The 10,219-nt window shown below is 39.7% G+C and overlaps 1 pseudogene; it reads left to right on the top strand.

Moving 5' to 3' along the window:
* Positions 1 to 344: 344 nt before the first annotated feature.
* Positions 345 to 4,220, top strand: LOC102830083 (annotated as a pseudogene).
* Positions 4,221 to 10,219: the final 5,999 nt, after the last annotated feature.

Raw genomic sequence — 10,219 nt, forward strand, 5'->3', positions numbered from 1 at the left:
GTGCATCAAAAGACTTCACCAAAAGAGTAACAAGGGAACCCAAAGAATGGGAAAAAATCTTTTGCAACAACACCATAGATTAGCGACTCATTTCTAAAATATATAGGAAACTACAACACCTCTATAAAAAAAGACAAATAGGTCACGCTCAGCGAGTTGAAGAGCTGGCATTGCCCAGACGCCCGGGCACTGGTCCCTGCCAGTGCTGGGCACTTGGAAACAGGGTCAGTGCGCCTCATTTTCCCCACCCAATGTCGCTGCTCTAACCTCCCAGCTGCAAATCTCCGTGGAGCAGGGTGGCAGAGTTCCCGTTAGAGGCTAGAAGCCTCCTTAGTGAAGAAGGAATGGATGTAAATTGTTTAACACTAAAAGATCTGATCAAACCCAGACAGCCCAGACTAGGTTTTGCAATCAAAAATGGGGAAAATGCACAAAAGGAAAATATATATGTTGATCGATTATGGAAGACTCTAATAAAAAATGATTTATGAAAGAATTAATTTATCAAAGCAAAAAATCTTCACTCCAGAAAGAAATCCCATTACTCCTGTTAAGCTTATTGATTGACAGCAAGTAGAACAACAGACATCCACAGCTTATCTGAAGATGCTCATTAGTGTCACTAGTCCTGACATAAGTGACCAAAAGAAGAAAAAGGGACTGTTCAGGCCCAATCAAAAACAAGCATTTACAGATGCTCTACAACTTTATGTTGTTGGAGATAGTGTTGTGGATGAATATAAAAAGCAAAAGCCAAGCAGAAAACATAAAAGTTTAGGACTTCTGTGCCAGAAGTTTCTAGCTCACTACCCAAGTTATCCCTTGTCAATAGAGAAAACTACTAACCTCAGTTGCTGTCAGTCTTGGCGTTGAAAGGAGATGTATCAATGACATTGTAAATGTACTGGAGTCACTGCCACTGGTCACTCATGTGGCCAAGAATCAGTATAGTTGGCATGGAAGTCACCAAAAACTCTGAGGAACCTCTAGAGTCTAGGAGAAGAGCAGAAATAGGAAGAGCAGATGGCATACCTCCAACCTGATATATTATAAATTTGGGGATCGCAAAAAAGATGGGTATCCCGATTCCCAGGACCAACTGTTATTGGATTTCTCTGAACCCGACTATCCCTCTTCATCTGCAAATAGTAGAAAAGAAAAGTCTTTAAGAATTATGAGCCAGAAATTTGTTAGGCTATTCCTCGTATTCCAAACCAAGAATTTTACTCTTGATGTGGCTGCCAAAATACTGATAGAAGAAAGCCAAGATATTCCAGATCATAGTAATTTTAAAACAAAGGTACGATGTTTCTCTGTCACAGTCAATGTTCTGACCAACTTGACCCTGATAAAGAAAATGCATGTAAATGAAGAACAAGGTCGTAAATCAGCCTTCAAATGAATAGGGCCATTGGACTTCAATATCAGGGATGAACAACTAATGGATGTCTCTGCATCTGTCTTACCAGAATTGAAAAGAGAAATATTTTCCCAGATTGAAGTTTGTGCAAAGCAGAGGCTGGCTCAACATAGTTCCTTTAACACAGTGCAAGATTTTGACAGAATCAAGAGGAATGTGAACTCAGAACCCAGCAGCTCTTCTTACAGAGAAGAACAAGGATTAGGTGGCTACTCCTTAGAAACTGGAAGTCTGGCAGCTGTCTACCAACAGCAAATAGAAGAAAATGCACAGAGCAGAACCTTTGCCAATAACTTTGCCAATAAGACAGTGGTTGTTGTTGTTGTTGCCAGGTGTCATCAAGTTGGAACTGACTCATAGTGACCCCATGTACAGCAGAATGAAACAATGTCTGATCCTGGGCCAACCTCACTACTGCTGCCACACTTGAATACATCAATGCTGCCACCTGGTCAATCCATCTCATTGGGGTCTTACTCTTTTTCTCTGACCCTCCATCTTACCAAGCATGATATTCTTCTCTAGCAACTGGTCCTTCCTGAAAATATGTCCAAAATATGAGAGACGAAGTTTAGCTATCTTGGCCTCTAAGGAGCACTCTGGCTGCACTTCTTCCAAAACGGATCTATTGTTTCTTTTGGCAGCCCATGGCACTTTTAGTATTCTTCTCCTACACTACAATTCAAAGGCATTAATTCTTCTACAATCTTCCTTATTCACTGTCCAGCTTTCACATCCATATGAGGTTATTGAAAATACCATGGCTTTGGTCAGGCACACCTTAGTCCTCAAGCTGACATCTTTGCTCTTCAACACTTTAAAAAGTTCCTGTGCAGCAGATTTGCAATATGTCGTCTGATTTCTTGACTGGTGCTTCCGCGAGTGTTGATAGTTGATTCAAGAAGAATGAAGTCCTTGACAACTTCAATCTTTTCTCCATTGATAAGAATGTTGTTTATTGGTCCAGTGGTGAGGAATTTTGTTTTCTTGATATTGAGATGTAATCCATACAGAAAGCTGTGTTCTTTGATCTTCATCAGCAAGTGCTTCAAGTCCTCTTTACTTTCAGCAAGCAAGGTTGTATCATCTGCATATCACAGGTTGGTAATGAGTCTTCCTCCAATCCTGATTCCCCATTTTTCTTCATAGAACTCAGCTTCTCGAATTATTTGCTCATCATACAGGTTGAATAAGTATGGTGAAAGAACACAACCTTGTCGCACACCTTTCTTAATTTTAAAACATTCAGTGTTTCCATGCTCTGTTCGAACAACTGCTTCTTGGTCCAGGTACAGATTCCTCAGAAGTACAATTAAGTGTTCTGGAATACTTATACTTCACAATGTTGTCCATAGCTTGTCATGATCCAATAAAGCACAAGTAAACATCATTCGGATATTCTCTGCTTTCAGCCAAGGCCCATCAGACATCACCAATGATATCTCCCCTTCCACAGCCTCTTCTGAATACAGCTTGAACCTCTGGAAGTTCTCTGTCAATGTATGATTGTGGTACCTCCATCAAACAGGTTGGACCTTTTTCCTCCTTTCCCTATCCTTCCATTTGACTCTGAATATTCTTATTATCCCTTACCCAACAAGCATTTTCTGTTCTTCAAATGACACAAAGACACTCTCCACACAGAATGATCTGAATGGACAAATATGTGTCCTGCACACTCTTGTAGCCTCTAATGTGGAGAATCTGAAATCTATTGTGCTTGCTGGTCAGTCCTTGGTGCATGTGCCTTCTGCTTCAGTCTTCATGCTGTATGGGAGACTTCCAGAGGGTCTACCTCCTGGATCAGACTCAGAGGGGGACAGAAGAAATTCAGAAGTCTCAGTAGCAGAGCTATCATCTGTGCCTTCTGCTCACAAGCGTGTCAGTGAAGAGAGGAAGCCTGGCTGGGAGGAAGACCCGCTATGAAAAAACAAAGTATGGAATACGAAGACAGCCCCCTATCCCTTGTCATGCACAAGAAACCCTCAGATCTCACAGACATCACCTGTCAGTCATAAGGAATCCATGCCCGTCAAAGTCATCCATGTTAATGGTCAACTGCCTGATGCAAAGGTTTCAAGAAAGGCTACAGTAAACTACTTTGTTTCTCCCAAGTGGGAAGATCCTTCAACAAATATAGAGATTGAAAAGCCTTCAAAAGAAAACAAATGCACCAAAGAGCCCCCTTTGTTGCAGTATCTTTATGTGCATTCTCCAGCTGGATTAAATGGTTTCAATGTGCTCTTACCCAGCTGCTATCCCTAAGTGTCGGTGCATGGTCTTACCATCTTCAACCCTAGGTCCTTCACCACTCCTCTATTCTCCTACAGTGTCAGGGCCAAGGTCTTCTGCTCATGGCACGATTCCAAACACAGGACCCATGAATTTTGGTCTTTGTGACTTTGGATCAACAACAGCTTTCTCTTCTTATCAGTCCTATAATCATGGTTAATCCAAAGTCATCAACATTCCTTTCCACAGAGCCTCTGCTTCAGGGCAGCCCTCCCTGAACCCCACTCCAGAAGTATCACAGTCCTACGGTGCCATACAACCTGAATCACCCACTTACATGGGACATCCAGACCCAAGAGTGAAGTTACAACAGTCACCAACCTCAGTGACTCCTAAGAGCATCCAATGCACACATCGTGAAACATTTTTAAAGACGCCTGGCAGCCTCCAAGACCCTGTAACTAGGAAAAGAGAGAGGCATCATTGACGAAAAACCACCTCAGCCCAGAGAAGTCTAGGAATCCCCAGCTGCAGGCTGACTACCCTGACACTTGGCCGGGTGTGGTGAATGCCCTTGTGTTACAGGTGATGTGCTGAGGCTGAGCAGGAAGCAGCTGCAGACCATCAGTCTTCAGCATGCGCCTCCTTCCTCTGTCACCATCCCCTGGTTCTGTGAACTCATCATGCATCATCTATTTTCCTGAAAGTAATTGTTATTAATCATGCATTTAATACCAGTTTGGTTCAGACTCTGGTTGATGTTACAGTGAAAGCATTGATTGACTTGTGGTTTATGTTCCAGAAGTTTCTTATTGCTGTAAGTAGATCTGAACAGGCTACTGGGGCCCTATGTTGTTGTTGTCAGGTGCCATTGAGTCAGAACCGACTCATAGCATCCCCATGCACAGCAGAACGAAACAATGTCCAATCCTGGGCCAACCTCACTACCGCTGCCACACTTGATGCCATCAATGATGCCACCTGGCCAATCCATCTCGTTAGGGGTCTTCCTCTTTTTCTCTGACCCTCCACCTTACCCAGCATGGCATCCTTCTCCAGCGACTGTTTCCTGCTGACAATATGTCCAAAGTATGAGAGACGAAGCTTAGCCATCCTGGCCTCCAAGGAGCACTCTGGCTGCACTTCTTCCAACAGATCTATTTGTTCTTTTGGCAGTCCATGGCACCCTCAGTATTCTCCTCCAACACCACTCAAAGGCATCAATTCTTCTACGATCATCCTTATTCACTGTCCAGCTTTCACATCCATATATGGTTATTGGAGCCCTATAGTTTTCTTAAAATGGGGGAGGGGGCTGTAGAGCACTTAATTGTATTCCACTTGCCCTGAGTAAATCTGTGGTGAAAAAAAATTCCTTTCAGCAGTTTAAAACACCTACTGCTTCCTTAGGCTTCATCAGTGAAGCCATCTTCACTTGTGAGTCCTATGGTATTATTTATTTTTTTCCTGAAATGGGATTTAGTAAAAAGATTTATAACTACAGTAAAACAGAATTCTTTTCAGGGTATGACAACTTGAATGTGTATACTTTTTATTTCCCTGAAAATGTTCCTGCACTTATTCTACATCCTAATAATAATGTGGATAAATATTTATTTGTGGAAAATATCAAGACCAAAATCACTGTGAAGAGTGAAACACTTTGCTCTAAATGAGCTGTTCTAACCCTGACTGTGGACTGAGAACTGAAATGAACTCAATTGACACTTCTTAAGTAAACATGTGAACAATGAGATTTTACTCTTCATGTGTAAAAATTCCTCCTATCTTCAGTTTTTTCCACTAAATGCCTCTGTGTTTTTAAATTTAAATGCTAACTTTTAGAATAGTTGGTTATTGGTATCTTCAAACAATTACTGTTTATAGAATAAATTAGGATGGTATAAAGTGAAAAAAGAAAAAGACAAATAACCCAATTGAAAAATGGGCACAGGACATGAACAGACATTTCACCAAGGGGGAGATCTAGGCAGCCAACAAACTTATGAAGAAATGTTCATGATCACTAGCCATTAGAAAGATGCAAATCAAAACAACAATGAGATATCATCTCACACCAGCAATAACAGCAAAGATTTAAAAAAGTAGGTCAATAAATGCTGGCAAGAATGTAGAAAGACTACATCGCTGGTGGGATTTCAAAATGGTCAAAGCACTCTGGAAAACAATATGGTGCTTCCTCAGAAAGTTGGAAACAGAAATACCTTATGACCCAACAATTCCTCCACTTGATATGTGTTCACAAGAAATAGGAGCCATAACATGAGTAGATCTATGCACATCAATGTTCATAGCAGGACTATTTATAATAGTAAAAAGATGGAAACAGCCTAAGTGCCCACCAATGGAAGAAGGATAAACAAACTTTGGTGCATACACATAATGGAATATTATGCTACCTTGAAATATAACAAGGAAGCTGCAAGCCACTGCGTAACATGGATGAACCTTGAGGACACTATATTGAGTGAAACTAGCCAGTCACAAAAGGAGAAATACTGCATTGGACCATAATTGTAAAAGTTTTAAAAAAGTACCCACACTAAGGGGAAAAAATAAATTACGTATTGTGTTAGGCAAATCTGCTGCCAAAGACTTCTTTAAAATGTTCAAAAGCCAAGCTGTCAGTATAAGGACTAGTGTGTGCCTGACCAAAGCTGTGATATTTTCAATAACCTCAGATGCATGTGAAAGATAGATAATGAGTAAAGAAGACAACAGAAGATTTGTTGCATTTAAATTATGCTGTTGAAGGTGAATATTAAAAGTATCACGGACTATCAAAAAAACAAACAAGTTTATGTTGGAAGAAATTCAGCAAAAATATTCCTTAGAAGCCAGGATGGTCAGACTTTGTCTCTCATACTTCTGACAATTTCTCACAAATATTATTTAGCTCTGCCTCTTGATCATATGTTTGAGTCACTCTGTTTTGTTTTCTCATGTGAACAGAGATTGCTGCTTTCTAGACATTTGATATTGTTGTATTTGTGTTAAGTTTATGATACTATGTTGGTACATTCTTAGGTACTTACCAACTGCATCCTGATGGTGTGATTAGGCTATCAGCTTGTGCACAGTCCTTTTTTGCTGATTTTTTTTAGCATGGTTTTGCTGATGTTGGTTGTTGTCATTTATCTGGTGTATAATTGCTGATTTTGACCCTTGGCCAATGGATGGGATTGTAGACAGGACACTTGTGGTTGGTCTGTTTGGACATGATTGCCAGCTCCTGTTTGGTGATACAGGAAGAAAAAACACACAAAAGAGAGATGGAAAATAAACAAATCTATGAGCATACAACAGTGAAAAAAATAATACAGTAAAGAAAAAAAAGTAAGCAGGCAACAGATAAAAAAGAATATAAAAACCAAAGATAGAAAAGAAAGGGGAAATAAAAAGTTAAAAAAAAAAAAAGAGAGAGAGAGAGAAAGTGCTAAACATGACTAAATTCTTTCATTTAGTAAAAATGAAAGAATCCAGTGAGTAGTAAAGAAAAACAAAGTGAAAAGAAAAAAAGGAAACAAGCTGCTGCTGTAGGAAAAGAGACACAGAGAAAAAGAAGAAGAAATGAAACTGGAGATACAAATGATAAAAAACAAAGGAGAGGAAGAAATAAACAAAACTCATGACAGGAAAATAAAATAGGGGAAGTATCACAAACAGAAGAGAAAATTCTGGGATCTCATGCTAGCCAAGGTCCTCACATCGTGGCTGGGCAAAGGATGACTCACTAACACTCTTAACCCTAGATGGATTCCTATAGGATTAGGTGTTGCCTTTTCTGGCCAACCAGTCTAGAAATATTTCATGAAGACCAGAAAGCAGCTGGGGAATCAGGACATCTCTAGCCCAGAGGTCAGCCAAGTGTGAGAAGTACTGCTAATTCTAGGTTGGTCAGAAACAGTTGTGAAGGTCTGTTAATGGCCACATCTGATTCTGGGTACTGGAGTTAGTGCTGCTAGTTCCCACTCTCTTTGATGAAGCTCTGACCACCAGCATAGTGGGAGCACTCCTGGGAGTGTATCAGGTGAGGACTGTCCTCATCTCTGATTATCAGGAATTGGGGGTACAAGAAAAAAAATATGCACAGTTCTCTCCACCAATAAGTGGTATACCCCTGTGTTACTTACCACCCTGTTTCTTTTAAAGTGGCTCACAGAAGTTCAATATGGTCACATCAAGCTTCACCTGATAATGCAGATCACCAGTATCATTACTTACCCACCATTTCCTACACATCTGCTCAGATGCTTCTCATAGTTAGGGTTAGTTCAGAGATGACCAGTGCTGGCTCTTCAGATTTGGAACAGAGCACATCTAAATGGGGTTAATGCGCTAACTCCACCTTACTTTGATGGGATTCACAACTGCAGTGTTCACCTCCATGCAGCTTCAGCCACCAGAAGAGCCCAAAATTCTCTGGGGGTATATGCCAGTGGGGGATGGCCTTGTCTAGGGAGTAAAGTATAAGGAATAAGGAAAATACTGCATCCTTAGCTCTGTGTGCCACTGACATGTTTCTGTAATGCCAATATGTTTTCTTGTCTCTGAAGACACTCACAAAAGCTTGAGGTGGCTGCTCAACAGCTGGTTGGCCAGCACAGGTCACCAGAATGTCTTCTTTTTAAGTCCTGTCTGTTCAGCTTTACCTCCTAGTAAGCATTCAATTTATTTCTAAATCCCTTCATATGAAATTCAGGTTCCAGATCTATCATCTGTATTTCTTTCCTTTGGTTTTCCATTATCAAGGGTCCTCACATCATTTATGCCTGTAGCACCATTTTACCACCTCCTTCAAGTAATTTGGTTATTTGACAGCTGGTTCTAAGGAGATTGATGAGGGACCAAATTTTCTTCATTTATTATTATGCTGTTTACTGGTCTAGTTGTGAAAATGTTTGTTTTCTTTATATTTATGTGTGATCCATATTGAAGATTATATAGTTTGATTTTCATTTCACAAGATTTCCAGTCAGCAAGTAAGATTGTGTCATCTGCATATAATAAATTGCTAATAGACAAATATTAATTATGGAATTTGATGTCCATTTAAATCATATTATTTTTCACTTAAGTTTCTTTAGGAAGACTTTTGTAAGCTTTCACAAGAAATCTAGCTGGAAACATTTTGATACACACAATGTGAAATACAGTATCTAAGACTACTTTACTTCACAATATTGCCCCTAGCTTGTCATGATCCACGCAATCGAAAGCATTTGTGTAGTAAATAAAGCACAGGTAAACATGTTTTCAGTACTCTCTACATTCAGCCAAGATCTATCAGACATTAACAATAATATTCCTCATTCCACATCCTCTTCTGAATCCCCATTGAACCTCTGGAAGTTCTCTGTCAATGTATGTTTGCAGCCATTTATGTATTAGTAAAACTTTACTTGCATGGGATATCAAAGAGATTGTCTGATGATGCCTGCATTCCATTGAGTCACCTCTCTTTGGAATGGGCACAAATACAGATCTCTTCCAATCAGTTGACCAGATAGTTGTCTTCCAAATTTCTTGGCAGAGATGAGTGAGTGCCTCCAGTGCCACCTCACTTTCTTGAAAGATTTCCATTTCATTCCATCAATTTCTTGTGCCTTCTTCTTTGACAATTCCTTCAATGCACCTTGGATTTCCTCATTCAGTATCATTGGCTATTGAGCATATCTCTTGAAACAGTTGAGCATCAACCATTTCCTTTTGGTACAGTGACTCTGTGTTTTCCTTCCATCTTCTTTTGATGCTTTCGGCATCATTCAACATTCACCCAGAGAAGACTTCAATAATGAATGTCGAGGCTTGAATTTTTTCTCCAGTTCAGGAATTTAGTACAGATATTTAAACTTTTGTAAGTTTATGACTTTACATTCTGATACCTTCACATATGTGAGCTTTCTGAAGAAACTGATACTCAGAAAACGTGTTTAAAGAGGAAGCAGACTGAATCCCATATTGACTACTGTCCTCATTTTCATACCACATAGTCTATGAAACCACAGCTGAGCATCTTAATGACATTTTGCTTTCTTCACATATGATGTTCTTGATGTCATCCTACAACTCCTCTAGTCTTTGGTCTTTAGTGTTTAATGTACCAATTCTTCAGATGGGATATATTCAAGGTAATATTGTAGCTCTCTTGGACTTGTTTTCATTTTCTACAGCTTCAGTCTGAATTTGTATATGAGCAATTGATGGACTGTTCCACAGTTTTTCCCTGGCCTTATTTTGGCTGATGATATGGAGCTTTTTAACTGTCTCTTACCACAGATGTAGTCAATTTGATTTCTGTGTATTCCCTCTGGTAAGGTCTATGTGTAGAATTGTCTCTTATGCTGTCTAAAGAAGGTGTTGTGAAGTATGAGTATTTTGGAACACTTAATTGTGCTCATGAAGAATCTGTATATGGACCAAAAGACAGTTGTTCAAACAGAATATGGGAACACTGAATGGTTTAAAATTAATTAAGGTGTGCAACAGGGTTGTAGTTTTAACCATACCTATTCAACCTGTAAGCTGAGCAAAGAATCAGAGAAG

This window comes from Chrysochloris asiatica, unplaced genomic scaffold, assembly GCF_000296735.1.
Source record: "Chrysochloris asiatica unplaced genomic scaffold, ChrAsi1.0 scaffold00478, whole genome shotgun sequence".
NCBI lineage: Eukaryota > Metazoa > Chordata > Mammalia > Afrosoricida > Chrysochloridae > Chrysochloris > Chrysochloris asiatica.